General features: G+C 42.2%; 1 protein-coding gene across 1 annotated transcript in view; it reads left to right on the top strand.

Moving 5' to 3' along the window:
- Window positions 1–5,453: 5,453 nt before the first annotated feature.
- Window positions 5,454–15,859, top strand: part of RASSF6 (Ras association domain family member 6) — a 105,798-nt gene continuing 95,392 nt past the window's right edge. Inside the window, exon 1 of the mRNA XM_077276997.1 lies at window positions 5,454–5,627. The gene's annotated coding sequence lies outside the window, so the exon portion shown is untranslated. The remainder of the gene's footprint in view (window positions 5,628–15,859) is intronic.

Here is a 15,859-nt window from a genome sequence, read left to right as displayed (position 1 = left end):
TATGTTCCTGTCAGTCAGGAATCCACCACGACCACCACTCTCCTTTTCTTCTTCACCACAGCACTTTTTTTTCTCCCTTCAAGAGGCTTCTGATTTCTTACTGGGGTGTCTTTGTGGCAAAGCACTTTTTTGATGTACATCTTACTTGTCCTGCATGAGAGTCATCCTTCTGCTTTCATTCACATTTCACATGCTTCCATTCCTCTTCTTCTGCAGGTACAGGCTCGGACTGGCCCACCGGGGAATCGGTGGATCCCTCGGTGGGCCCCTCCCCCGGTGGGCCCCTGCCTCCGACAGTCTCTCTGAGCATTGCTGCATGCTTAATTTAAGCTCCGCCTCTCCCCGCCCATCAGAAGAGGAGAGAAAAGCTGTGCTCCTGCATATGCCTGGTATAATGGTGGGGATCATTGCCTCAGACTTCAGCATTAGAGAGCAGTGTGGGGGCTGGATCTCTTCCCTCCCCGGAGTCTCTGGCTAGGATGGGAGGAGGGAGGCTCAGACAGCCACTTACCTGCACTCAGACACTGCTCCTGGAGCCTGACAGCAGTAAGCCCCGCCCACCAGCATGGACCGGGTCAGGCTGCTGCAACCTGCAGCCAGGAGAGCTGTGCAGCCGCTGAAGCTACTAGCTAGCAGTGATGAAAGTGCTAATGGAAGTGAAGAGGCGTCTGCGGCTCCTGCACTGCTCCAAGCTCTGAGCTCTGTCGTCGGTACAGGCAGGAGGGGGAGGGGAGGCCCCAGAGGAACACAGTGCTGACCTGAAGTGAGCACTGGAGCTTCCTGTTTATGTCTGTCCTGACTGTCTCCTGGCCTCCACACCAACAAAAGCTGTTTTTTTTTTCTGTTTGCCCCTCACAGCTGCACTCTTTCTGCCCCCTCTACCCTTTCTGCCTTCTAGTTGTTAATATTGCTTTACCTTCCCCCACTGCTCAGCTGTGATGGTGACAAGAGTGTCCCCATCATCTTCATGGCACTTGCCCGAAATCTTATTTCTGTGTGTGTATGAGGTGTGTACACAAATCATAATATGTACACTATCTAGAGATGTACAGTGTGTATGTCTGCAATGCATTTATGTCAATAAGTGAATGTGTGTGTACATGTGACATTAAAAAGCGCCGCAACAAAACACATGTACCTTTTAAAAAGATACCTGGCATTTTTATATGCAGAATGAACAATGAATATATTTATAATGTCATTTATCACAAAAATATAACAGTAAAAAAAAAATGCCATCTCTCCAGTTTGCATTGGGTGCTCTATAACAGTGATCAAAAGGAAAGAATAGGAAAAATGTCCTATTGTTGCTGGGTAGCGGCTGGCAGATCTTGGGGGCGATAACAGCAATCACATGATCGGACAGCAGAAAATCCGGCCCTGATCATGTTCTCCGGGGTCTCGGGTACCCCTGGTAGCCGAGACCCTGGAGATTTTCCGACTCTGGGGGGCGCTACAGCCTTATCCCTGATTGCCATTTTAAAACAGCGATGAGGAAATAAGTACACTTAGCTTAATGAGTATCGGCGGTTGCTAAAGGTTTAAATTAAGGCTACGATCATGCAATGAGTATTTGGTCAGTATTTATAAGCCAAAACCAGGAGAGGAACAGTCAGAGGGAAAGTAAAAGGCCGGGGTCATATTTGCGAGTGCAATGCAAGCGACTCGCTCGAGTCTCTCACCTCAGTACCCGGCACTGCCGCCGGCATTCGGGATCGGAGTGTGCGGCTGCATAGAAATACAGTGCCGGGTATTGAGGCGAGAGACTCGTGCGAGTCTCTCGCATTGCACTCAGAAGTGTGACCCCGGCCTAGGGCTAAGTTCACACTGGGCATTTTTGCTGTGTTTTAATGCATTTTTTATACTAATTTTCAGCTGCTTTTTACAGTACCAGCAAAGCTAATGAAATTTCAGAGATCTCATGCACACACATTGATTTATTTTTTATCAGTATTTTGTGCTTTGCATGTTTTTTTGGATGTAGAGCATGTCACTTTTTTCAGCGTTTTTTAGTGTTTTTCACCCATTGAATTGAATGGAAAAAAATGCATGAAGAAACGCACCAAAAATGCAGTGGAACCTGCCAAGCACTCAGGTTTTGCTGCAGAAACGTAAAATACTGATAGGCTGTGTGCACACGTTGCGGATTTCCTGCGGATCCGCAGCGTTTTTTCCGTGCAGAACCGCTGCAGAACCGTAAGTGATTTACAATACACTGTAAATCAATGGGAAAATAAAAGTGCTGTGCTAATGGTGCGGAAAAATCCGCACGGAATCCGCAGGGGATTAAAAAAAGGACCATGTCAATTCTTTGTGCGTTTCTGCACTCATTCCATTACAGAAATGCGCAGGGCTAAAAACGCATAAAATCTGCAAGAAAAACGCGCAGATTTTGACCTGCGTTTTCTGCCAAGAGATGCAGAACCGCACAGAAAATTCCAGAGGCAAATCCGCAACATGTGCACATAGCCATAGTGTGACCATAGCCTTAAAGAAATGGATCTGTCAAAAATAGACAAAAATGGCGATGGAGAGAACCAATTAAATACAGTAATCAGGTCTTTGTTGTTTCTGTTAGTGTTCATTTTTTTAGCAGAAAAAAATGTGCAGCATGTTGTACCTGTACTAGTGAATATGATGAATCTTACTGCTGAGCCTCCTAACACATACTACAACACAAAGGTGAACCTAGCCTGGGTATTGAAGTTTAGAGTGGGCCCCTGGAGTCAGTTACAATGGTGGGCCCTGGCCACCCCAGTCCGACACTGCGCAGGTACATTGAAAGTTGCTTCTCTTCGAATATTCTAAATAGTTATTTCTACTTTGTTATTAGTTTCTGCAGCAACACTGAAAAGTTATTCTCTTGCAACATTCTGAAGACATTCTTCTGCTCTGTCAAGAAAATTCTCATCTTTGGTGAGCTTCAGTGTAACTATTTTCTCCTGAACACTTTGCACCTTTTTCTCTAAGGCTAGTTTCACACTAGCGTTCGGCAGGGCTGCGGATGGCGGCCTTCTTCCTCTGTTAAGCTCCACCCACTGCAGCACCTCTTCCTTCAGCTCCGCCTATGTCTGCGTGCGTCCTGCGTACCCTATCTTTAACATTGGGTATGCAGGTCATGCGTATGTATGCAGATGCCTCCACATGCGTCGTTTTGACACTGCGCCAACCGCAACAAAATGCAACATGTTGCACTCGATGCAGGTCAGCGCAGCATCGAAACGACGCATGCGGACACATCCGCATACATACGCATGACCTGCATACCCAAAGTTAAAGATAGGGTACGCAGGACGCACGCAGACATAGGCAGGTCTGAAGAAAGTGGTGCGACGGTGGGCGGGGCTTAACAGAGGAAGAAGGCTGCCATCCGCATGCCCTGCCATCTGCAGCCCTGCTTGCATTTCTTGCACTTGCAGTTTGCCTTTTCCTCTGGCAAGTCTGTAAACATATAGCACACATTGCAACACACCATATGTTTAATCTCCTTCTCCATGTTGAACAAAACAAATTTCTGTTGAGTTGAGTGTTATGACCCCAATGGCGAGGGTCTCAGAGGAACGTAGAAGTCTGCAGAATACAAAAATCCAGCTCATAGGGCAGTGGTAACTGGGTTGACCATATAAGTCTTCCTGGGCAGTCTCCTGTTATGACCCCAATGGCGAGGGTCTCAGAGGAACGTAGAAGTCTGCAGAATACAAAAATCCAGCTCATAGGGCAGTGGTAACTGGATTGACCATATATCTACTCCTAACGCCAACACTAGAAGTAGCCGGGGATCATTCCTACGTTGATTCTAGATGACACGCTCCAGCCGGAGAATCTAGCTACCCCTAGTAGAGGAAAACAAAAGACCTTTCTTGCCTCCAGAGAAGGGGACCCCAAAGCTGGATAGAAGCCCCCCACAAATAATAACGGTGAGGTAAGAGGAAATGACAAACACAGAAATGAACCAGGTTTAGCACAGAGAGGCCCGCTAACTGATAGCAGAATAAAGAAAGGTAACTTATATGGTCCACAAAAACCCTATCAAAATCCACACTGGAAATTCAAGAACCCCCGAACCGTCTAACGGTCCGGGGGGAGAACACCAGCCCCCTAGAGCTTCCAGCAAAGGTCAGGATATAGATTTGGAACAAGCTGGACAAAAATACAAAACCAAAACAAATAGCAAAAAGCAAAAGGCAGACTTAGCTGATATAACTGGAACCAGGATCAGTAGACAAGAGCACAGCAGACTAGCTCTGATAACTACGTTGCCAGGCATAGAACTGAAGGTCCAGGAAGCTTATATAGCAACACCCCTAACTAACGACCCAGGTGCGGATAAAAGGAATGACAGAAAAACCAGAGTCAAAAAACTAGTAACCACTAGAGGGAGCAAAAAGCATATTCACAACAGTTGAGTTGAGACAAGGGAATGATTTTCTACTTCTCAGTGATCCAATTTTTGTGCTTTTTTGACCATTATAATCTTATATCTTTTCCTCAGGACCCATATAGAAATATGGTCTTAGCTGTTTGCTGCGATTTTGGTAAAACACTTTCATCTGCTGCAGATCTACTAGTTTTCCAAATGCTGAGGTCTGTATAACCCACCCACACCACTGATTGACAGCTTTTTGTGTATACTGTGCATAGACATAAAGCTGCCAATCAGCGGTTGCTGTAGGGTTATAACAAAAGCTCATGAACACGGAGGACTACATTGCAGCAGGTTTACTAGTCCTCTCGTGATAATCTCTTGGTCATAAAACAGTAATTTTAATAAAACTACAGCAAGCAGCCCAGTCATTTACACATCACTGAAATCGGGTTCTCTGCCTCTATATTATGTTGCTTTCAGATTAGTTGACAAAAACCTGGTGATAGATTTCCTTTAAAGTGGTTGAGATTTTAAGGAACTATAGGTGACAGCATGCTGGGAATTATAGTACCACAGTAGTTACGGAGCCACTGTTTGGCTTTCTTGGACATGCTAAAATGATGTAAAGTAATACTGGGATTTAGTAGTGAGTGATCTATGTGTGACAGCATTTATTATCACAGGTTTTTTTTCAGAGGAGTGATTATTTGGGGATTAATATATCTCTAGTTTTGGTTTCTACCACATGCTTCCATTAAAAATCCCCGCCATAAAGTTTCTCTTTCATTTTCTAACATAAGTAGAAGTAATTCCCAGTCTTGAGTAATTTTTTTTAGACCTGCCATAATTATTACTTTAATTAAGAAGAACATATGTTTCATTGCAAGGAGACATTAATGCTTTATATCTATTCAATTCAACTATAAGTAAAGCTACAAATCGTATGCAGTCTTTATGCCCTGCAGCGCTATATCTTTCCTTACAAGAGCAGGATCACACCCCTTCCTCAGGTATGGATGAATGTGCACAGAGGAGTGTTCCTGTCAGCTGTCAGGTCTGGTAAACACTCCCGAAATGCACTGAGGCTAAAAGGAGTGGCTACGATTTCTTATACCTGTACGGCTGGAGGAGTAATAATTAACTTTCCTTTGTCTCTTATAGACTACTCAGGTGAGCCGTCAGGTCATTCCAAGACTGTCATGTTTTCTTGGAGAAATAGCAGATCAGAAAGTGAAATGCCTGGCCATGTTCTTCAATCAAGGTAAGTAGGATCTGCTGATCTTTCATGGTTCACTCCTTCACCTTGACCAGGCAGTAGGCGTTCTCAGGATTGTCTTAAGCATGAAATAGTATATCTAGGACAAGTCTAAATAGATAATTTAGTTTACTAAAGGTTGTGTACGGTGATTTACTGATCCTAATGTACTGAGCAGAAGACATTTTGGTCATACGTGCCATAAGCAAAACCAGGATCTGAGGATAAATCCGTTTTTGCTTTATGTACTCATCGAAGAATTCCGCTTCAGTCCTATTGAATGTTTAACTAAGCGAGCCGTTCCAGAATAGAGATGAAAGTCTGTACTGTGTCTTTTGCCGTGAAGCCATGCGTAAAGTGTGCTGACTTACTGACTGTGCTCCACACTTTCACAGGATCCAATGTTTTGCCAACTGTAGCTTTGGTTGCAATGGAAAATGTACATTACAAAAACAAGCTTAAGTGTGGGGAGTGTTGGCACAATGTAATAATTTATGCTAAATAACTTTTTTATATTATGGTTTTTCAGTAGATATAAAAAAAAGTTTACATACCCTTGTTAACAACATTTCAGGTTTTTGTCATGTAAAACAATATCATACTAATAGAATCATTTCAAAACTTTTGTCACATTTAAGCTGCATAAATCAACTGAAAAAACAAAAAATATTTTTGGGTGTAAAAATAAATAAAAACTAAAATAACAGGGTTTAAAATAAATATGCACACCCTTAAACTAATATATTGCTTACATAGCCTTTAAAATATGACATAATTCAGTCTTTTTGGGTAGGAGTCTATCAACGTGGCACATTTAGAATTGTCAGTCTTTGCTTGCTCTTCCTCCGTCAGATTGCGATGGCATCTCTTGTCTAGAGTCCTATACGGGTCAACTTACTGGGCTTTGGTTGGGCTATTCCAAATCTGTGCTCTTATTATGGCAAAGCCATTCTTTTGTTGATTCGGAGTTATGTTTAAGGTTGTTGTGCTGAAGAGTGAAATTCCTCTTAATCTTCAGTTTTCAAAAGATGCAAAAACTGACTAATATTTGGATCATTTCATAATTCCCTCCACCTTGAATAAAGCCCAAATTCCAACTGCTGAAAATCCACCCCAAAGCATAATGCTACCTCCACCATGATTCAGTCTGAGGACGGTATTTTTTTGGTGATGCGCAATGTTGGTTTTGTGCAAAATATATATTTTTGAATTATGGTCAAAAAGTTTGCCTTGGTCTCATCAGACCATGGCATGTTTTCCACTTACCTTTATCAGGTTTGATGTGGTTTTTGTTCAAACACAGCCAGGCTTACATGTTTTTCCTTGTAAGAAAAGACTTCTATCTTCCTTCCCTACCCTACAGGCCAGAGATATAATGACTATGAGAAATTAATGCCACGTGCCGCACTCCAACAGTTCTTGGCAGAAATTCCTGCAGCTCCTTTCATGTTGCTGAAGGCCTCTTGGCAGCCTTCCGCACCAATTTTTTTTGTCTTTTCAACAATTTTTGAGGGATTTCCAATTCTAGGTAATGTCACTGTTGTGTCAAATGTAATCCACTTCTTGATGACCGTCTTCACAGTGTCCCATTGTATATATAATGCCTTGGAATTATTTTGTACTCTGCCTGACTGACACTTTTCAACAATGAGATCCCTTTGCTGTGTTGTAAAGTGTTTATGAGCCATGGCTTTTGCTGTAAAATGCAACTAAGAAAATGTTAGGAAAATTCTACTAAAATAGCTAAACTATTTATGAGGTTAATCAAAAATCACTTTAGATCATGGCAGCTGCGTACTGACTACTATTTATCGAGACTTTAAATGTGATAGGTTAATTTTGAATACAGTCACATGCTCAATTATGAGAGGTTGTCCACATATATGCAACCACATTATTTAGTTTTGTTATATTTATTTTCCCACTCAAAAAGAATTAAAATTGTCTCTCATTGGATGTGTATAGGAGGAAAAGTTCTGAAATTATTCATCTTGGTATGTTTTTTCTTTAATGCCAAAAACAGTCATTTTACCAGGGGTGAGTAGATTTTTTTTTATATCCACTGTATATACACGCCAATAATTAAATTTATTCACATTGATTTAAGAGGGTTTCATCATGGTTTAGTATGTGGTCTTTATGGTATTCTTGAAGACAACAATAATGGAAACCAATAGTGCAGTCTACATTTGCTATTCTTGCCATCAAAAATAGTGGAACTTTGATAAAACCCTGACTGAGCTCATTAAAAATCAATGGACAGCACAAGAAAAAGGATCCAGCACATTTGTCTTATCTCTGCTATAAATGGAGGACGGTGTAAACCGAGCTTTCCTATTTCCAAGTATCTACTGAAAACACTTTCTAGAATGATTCGGATAGAAGTAGATGACACTTCCTCAGGACGTATCGAGAACGATGCTTTTCTATGCGGTAAATGAAGGGGGGACTCACAGGCAGCCTCAAAAGGCTGTGGCCGATTCGTGCTAGACAGTGCTTCATCTGGTCTTACAATGTCATGTCACTTTTATGAGTGCCATAAAGGCTAAAGAATAGCAGGTTTCCAAAAATATGTTTAAAGGGGTTGTACAAGTTTGGAAGTTATCCCCTATCCCAAGAACTGGGGCTCTGAAAAGTTATCCCAAGTCAAACACAGGATAACTTGCAGAACACTGGGGCGATCCGACCACTGAGACTCCCACTGATCCCAGGAACTGGGCTTTGAAATACCTTGTTGGAATGGAGATGTTGCCGTACAGCACTCAATTATTTCCAAGAGTCCCAAAGTCAATTAATGGCCTACTAGTTCTCCATGCCTTCACGACATCTTAGATACCTGTTCTTTGTATTGATTGCACCTATAGCGATCAATGCATTTAGCCAATCTTGCAGATTGGTGAAAATTTGGCCAATAGGGAAGAATCCCTAAGAGGGATTCTCCATGCTTTAAATGAACTTCTGTAGTCACATTATGTGACTGCCCGATGCCCGAGCTTAACCAAGCACTGTGGGAAGAAAATGAACTTTCTTCTCCCCTGCAGTATTCTAGTTTCAGTCAAGGAAGCGGTGCCAGTGCAGGTTCAGTCATCGTTTTGAGGATACAGAGTGATGGCTGTACCCGTGCCCCTGTCCCTGACTGACACTAGCTCTGCATCTATCTTTCTATCGCACCACAGATTACAAAGGATGTGCATGTGAAAGCTGTCACCACATGTACACACTGACGTGTGAAGGAGGCCTCAAAGACTTTAAAAAAAAACAAAACAAAGCATGTTTTTGCATCGCCATATTTTGAAAGCTGTAATGTTTTTATATTTCTGCCATCATGTGAGACCTTGTTTTTTGTGGGACAAGATGATGTTTTCAGCTATACCATTTTTATTTACATTTGTTTTTATGATCATGTTTTATTCTACTTTTTGTTCTACGGTATTATGAATAAGCCTAGTTTCTTTTTTTTACGGTGTTCACTGAAGGACCTAACTAGTGGTACAGTTTTATAGATCTGGTCATTCTAGATGCAGCAATACCAAATATATTTACATTTTTTATTTTTGTTTATACATAAAAATACATATCTATGGGTTTTTTTTTTAATTTTTTTTTTACTATTTTATGATTTGTATAAAAAAAAATTTACAATTTTTTTTACTTAGTTATTAACTTTTATCACTCTGATCGCTGGTATAATGTATTTTTTTTTCACTTGAAAAAGACGCGGGTGCGGCATGGAAGCGAGTTGTGAATAAAAAGCCTTTTCCTCATCATCATTTCTGAAGAATTGATTCACTCTAGCAGCACAGTCCACCTACATGTTCATCCAACTGGATCTAGTGCTTTATACCTGTCAGTGTTAGGCCGGGGTCACACTCAGCGTAGGGAAATACGGTCCGTATTTTACATGCGTAATACGCAGAAATTATCCCAAAACAGTGATCCGTATGTCATCCGTAGGCAGGGTGTGGCAGCGTATTTTACGCATGTCATCCTCCGTATGTAATCCGTATGGCATCCGTACAGCGAGATTTTCTCACCGGCTTGCAAAATGGACATAGAATGGATCCACGGGCTCAAATATTCGTGAAAGCATATATACAGTATATATATATATATATATATATATATATATATATATATATATATATATATATATATATATATATATATATATTTTATACAGCGCTAGATAGCAGAAAAGCCGGTAATTCAATTGCCGGCTTTTGCTATCTCCTTCCTAAACCCGACATGATATGAGACATGGTTTACATACAGTAAACCTTTTCATATCCTTTTTTTTTTGCATATTCCTCACTACTAATGTTAGTAGTGTGTGTGTGTGCAAAATTTGGGGGCTCTAGCTGTTAAAATAAAGGGTTATATCGTGGAAAAAACTGGCATGAGCTCCCGTGCAATTTTCTCCGCCAGAGTGGGAAAGCCAGTGACTGAGGGCAAATATTAATAGCCTAGAGAGGGACCATGGTTATAGGACCCCCCCTGGCTAAAAACATCTGCCCCCAGCCACCCCAGAAAAGGCACATCTGGAAGATGCGCCTATTCTGGCACTTAGCCTCTCTCTTCCCACTTCCCTGTAGCGGTGGGATATGGGGTAATAAAGGGTTAATGTCACCTTGCTATTGTAAGGTGACATTAAGCCAGGTTAATAATGGAGAGATGTCAATAAGACACCTATGCATTATTAGTCCAATAGTAGTAACTGGTTAATAAAACACTCACACATTAAGAAAAAAGTATTTTAATGAAATAAAGAGACACAGGGTGTTGTAATAGTTTATTATACTCTGAATCCAAATGACGACCCTCGTTCTGTAAAAAAGGAAAAATAAAAAAACAACAATATCCCATACCTTTCCGGAGCTCAGTCATGTCCCACGCTGTAAATCCATCTGAAGGGGTTAAATAATTTTACAACCAGGAGCCTGCTAATGCAGCTGTACTCCTGACTGTAAAATCTGGGGAATGAATTGAAAGCAGGGGAACGTAGCTACCTAGACTTGCGGTGCTGCGCTCCCTGCTGGCATAACCTCATATGACCTCAAGCGTGGGAATTTTTAATAATGAAGTCTGCCCCCTGTACAGCTTCCCTATACACAGTATGATGCTCTTATACACAGTATAATGCCCCGTCACTGTATAGTACCACCCACACAGTATACTGACCCCTTAGTAGCCTCCAAACTGTTTGATGGCTCCAACACTGTATGATGGCCCCTTCACTGTAATCCCTACACTGTACGATGGCCCCCTCACTGTAATCTTCACACTGTATGATGCCCCCCTAGATAGCCTCCATATAGTATAATTCACCAGATAGTCCTCAATATAGTATAATGCACCATATAGTCCTCAATATAGTATAATGCACTACCCATAGGTCTACTCTATATTGTATAATGCACCCCACATTTTCAAACTCTATAGCACAAGGCAGCACCCATAAGCAGACTCTGTAGTATAAGGCAGCACTCCATAGGCAGACCCTGTACTATAAGGCAGCATCCCTATAGGCAGATCCTATACTATAAGGCAGCACCCCTATAGGCAGACCCTGTACTATAAGGCAGCATCCCTATAGGTAGACCCTGTACTATAAGGCAGCACCCCTATAGACAGATCCTGTAGTATAAGACAGTACCCCCATAGGCAGATCCTGTAGTATAAGGCAGACCCCCCTATAGGCAGACCCTGTACTATAAGGCAGCACCCCTATAGGCAGACCCTCTACTACAAGGCAGCACCCCTATAGGCAGATCCTGTAGTATAAGGCAGACCTCCCTATAGGCAGACCCTGTAGTATTAGGCAGCACCCCATAAAAAAAAATACTCACCTCTCTTCTTTCTGGTTCCTGCGCTGCTCTGAGCGCCTGCTCATCTCCTGACAGCTGGCGCCAGGCAGTGATGTCATCTCGCCCGCTGTCAGCGTCGGCGATGTCAGACGCTGACAGGGGGATGATGGGGGAATGAGCACAGTGCTCCTTCCCTCATCATTGTGGTCAGCTGTATCGGCTAAATGCTGGTACAGCTGACCTTGCGATGACAGGCGGGGGGCCCACTGCTGGCACCGGGCCCCCCGCCTGCTCAGGGGCCCCATAGCAGCCAGCGGCAGAGCAGGGAGATCGATTCTCCCTACTCTGCCCCAGAAGGTAACTGTATCATTACACTACTGTAAGGTTACAGTAGCATAGCTCTGGGTGGGCCCCCTCTGAGCGCCCGCACCCTCTGCCCCCCGGTAGCTATGCTACTGGGGTGAAGTGAAGACCACCATAACACAGCAGGAGAGTAGTAGGAGTCTGTAGATGTCAACCATGTTTCTGTGATGCACAGGAAGGATAGGTTGTGAGAAGCAAAGAGATTGTGAATGACCTGGAACTTATTGCAGATGAAATGGGCGTTCCAAGATGCTCCAGAGAGAGGCAGCAGGGAAGTGGGAGTCAAATCAATTGATTTTATGTTGGTGAGATTGCAGTAGTATGTAGCTAGAGAGTGCTAGAAGAGATGGAGGGGTATTATCTATGGAGGTCCGGGATTGGAAGATGCACTGCATTGCCGGCAGAGAAAGAAGAGAAGCAAAGTGTTGTGTTTTAGAAGGAGGGATAAAAGGTTTAGGAGCAAGTTGGCAGATGAGGTCAAAAGGTGGATAAGAGGAAAGGAGAAATAAATATGTGAGATGGGATTTGGGGATAGCAAAGGAGGGTAGGGATTAGTGGAGCAAGAACTGAAGGGGCATATGTAAGCACGTTGAAAAGTAATTGTGCAAAAATGGAAAGGCAGGTGCAGTACTAGCTCTTAACATCTGTTCATTGTGTCCGTCATTCTACCTAAGGTATCTTATCGCATAGATGAACTGAAATGTTTTTGTGCCTCCTGTTTTTTAGGCTAGGTGAACAAAAAATCGAATAGTATACGTGCACATGGCCTCTTTTATGCAGATGCTCCTGTTGAGGTTGTGTTCTCCAGAGAACAGACAGTAGTGCTCTAGGCCAGTGTGAGAAGTGCCCAATCGTGTGCTGATATTATTGTTTCTTTTCTGTTATTCCATAAGGAACAGTAGCGACCTTCACATACGCTTTTCCTTGAACTATAGTTACATCTGCAAAGCTATTGAAATGTAGAGTTGTCCTGGACATTGTACAAACCAGTTTTACCCTGGCGATGATTGGAGTAGACTGGGCAATATATGCATAATGACATTATATTGTGAGATATTTCATATTTGCTGTAGCTATGCTGATAACGTGCAGGAAATGGTGTAAGATGACAGGTCGTGCAAGCATGAAACAAACAATAGGATAACTGACAGAATTGGTGGGAATATCAGCGTAGACTAGACCAGAGATCCTGAACTTGTGGATTCTTGTACACACAATATATACAAACTATTCCTGGGATATATGACTGAAGTGAACACTGCTATATAATTGGTGATTTTAGCAGTTTTCCACATAGATTTGAATGACAGAGCCGCGGTTGTAGTCTCTATATTGCTCATTCGCCTCTTCCATGCTACTTATATCACACAAATGTGTGGAGGTAACTGTGACTTCCGGCATACTCTATACGGTGATCTGCCTATGTGCCACTGCCCTGGCGTCACACTGTACAGACCAATCACTTTTCTGTGTGATCTCACAGCAGATGTGATGCCCCCTGCCGTGTTACAATGCCAGGGTCGGACTGGGGTGTCTTGGGCTCACAGGTGGAATAGACTCTAGAGGCCCCACCTACAGCTATACTTAAATATCTGTTAGTCGTTATCCCCGATATAGTGGAGCGTTGATGGTAAAATGACAGGGCACTTTTATCCCAATTTGATCCCCATTTTAAAATGGAACAGCAGATGGGATGTCTGACCGCAGCTTCTAGAAAAAGCCAAGTGCAGCCTCTTAGGGAATGAATTGATCAGTGGTCGAGTATTACATGACGCTCCATACTAATGGGGATAAATGATGCACATTCTGCTGATCGCTGCAGGTCCCAGCAGTTGGACTCCCACCAATCAATAACTGATTATCACTTTATCCTTTGGCCACCTTCACACGTTCAGTATTTGGTCAGTATTTTACATCAGTATTTGTAAGCCAAAACCAGGAGTGGAACAAGTCTGAGGAAAAGTATTATAGAAACACGTCACCACTTCTGAATTTATCGCCCACTACTGGTTTTGACTTACAAATATTGAGACAACAAACTGACCAAATATTGAATGTGTGAACATGGCTTTAGAATAGGTGATTACTTGTTTTTACTGTAGAACTCCGGTAAGCTCATATTTGCTACTGTGTAATAGTCACAGGACAAGGAAAGATTAAACATCTAAGTATTTAATCTCTATTGGAAATTAAGAATCATTCCCTTATTGATATCAGAGAGAACAAGTGACCTCCATACACAACACAATCCACTATACCAAGACCAATAATACAAGGAACAAATACCGCCACACCATGACCAGACTACATATTATCACCACACAGTGACTGAATAATACCACATACAGGGGATAAATACCACCACACCATGACCAGATCACATATTACCACCACATAGTGACCAAATTACCATATTCAAGGAACAAATACCACCACACCATACTATCTATAGCTGATCACTTCTAGAGCACATTCTCCACTTCTTTCACCCCCTTCTACACTACGTCAGGTGAAGGAAAAAGCAACATAGTGCCGCCCTGCACAGTAACAGGACCCCCCTTTTGTCCCCCCTATGGAAGACAGTATCCTCAAAAGTAAATTAAATTACAGTAGTAATAATGTCCCTTGATTGGCTCCTACAGTAATTATGTCCCCAATTGCCACCATAAACCAATAATGTATGTTCCTCATCCTGATCTCCATACAGTAATTATGTCACCCCTTTATTTAATAAGGTCCCAGATCCTGGGCCTCTTTATTTAATGTCCCCATCCTGGGCACCTTTATTTACTGTCCCCATCCTAGGCCCTATGTTTCCTCCATCCTGGACCCCAATGTCTACTTTAATAAGGTCCCCATCCTGGGCCCCTTACAGTAATAATGTCCCCATCCTGGGCCCCTTTATTAATTTCTCCCATCCTAGTCCCCTATGTTACCCCGTCCTGGGCCCCTATGTCCACTTTAGTAATGTCTCCATCCTGGGCCCCTTTGTCAGTCCCAATGACCACAACCCTGCCCAGGGTGGCACATGTTAAGGAGCTGAAACTCCTAAACCCTTCATCCAATTTTAATGTGGATATCCTCAAATGAAAGCTGAAAGTCTGAACTTCAACTGCATCTGAATTGTTTTGTTTAAAATTAATTGTGGTAATGTCTATATATTATTATTATTATTTATTATAGCGCCATTTATTCCATGGCGCTTTACATGTGAGGAGAGGTATACATAATAAAAACAAGTACACAAATCTTAAACAATACAAGACACAGCTGGTACAGGAGGAGAGAGGACCCTGCCCACGAGGGCTCACAATCTACTATAACCAAAATTAGAAAAATGTTGTCTCTGTCCAAATATATATGGACCTAACTATATTGCTCCATACAGTATAATAAGCCCCATATATTGCTCAATACTGTGTAATGGGCCCTGTTTTTTATTGCATACCATCCTGTCTTGCTAGCTGTATAATGCAATGATGGCTGACAGAGCATGGGAAAGCTTCTTTTCCAATGGCGGAGCTGATGGACTGGTAGTCTGGTCACCGACTCATCAGTCAGCATTCATTTTATATCTAATAAGAGAGGGGGACTAGGTAATAAAAGAGGGAGCTGTGACTAACAAAAATAACAAGAATACACTATGTAAGAGACACCACTACATAATAGCAGAGGAAGCTATATAATAAGGGACGGCATCATGTATGTATGTCTAAAGGGGATGGTACGTAATAAGGCATGGTGTTATTCATAATAAAAGAGGAAACTTTGTAACTAAGGATGTTGTTATACATAATAAGTGAGTACACTATATACTAAGGGACTGTGCTATACATAATTGAGTACACTTTATACTAAGGGACTGTGCAATACAGAAAAAGTGACAACACTATATACTGAGAGATGGCGCTATACATAATAAGCGAGTACACTATATACTAAGGGACTGTACTATGTATAATAAGTGAGTACACTATATACTAAGGGACTGTGTTAGACATAGTAAGTGATAATAATGTCTTCCTCCACCTCCCCTGTTCCTAAATCCATTATAAATCCCCCTTCCTCCCA

This window comes from Ranitomeya variabilis, chromosome 1 (assembly GCF_051348905.1).
Source record: "Ranitomeya variabilis isolate aRanVar5 chromosome 1, aRanVar5.hap1, whole genome shotgun sequence".
Lineage (NCBI taxonomy): Eukaryota > Metazoa > Chordata > Amphibia > Anura > Dendrobatidae > Ranitomeya > Ranitomeya variabilis.
The sequence above is the reverse complement of the archived record's forward strand: the minus strand, read 5'-3'. Positions and strand labels throughout refer to the sequence as shown.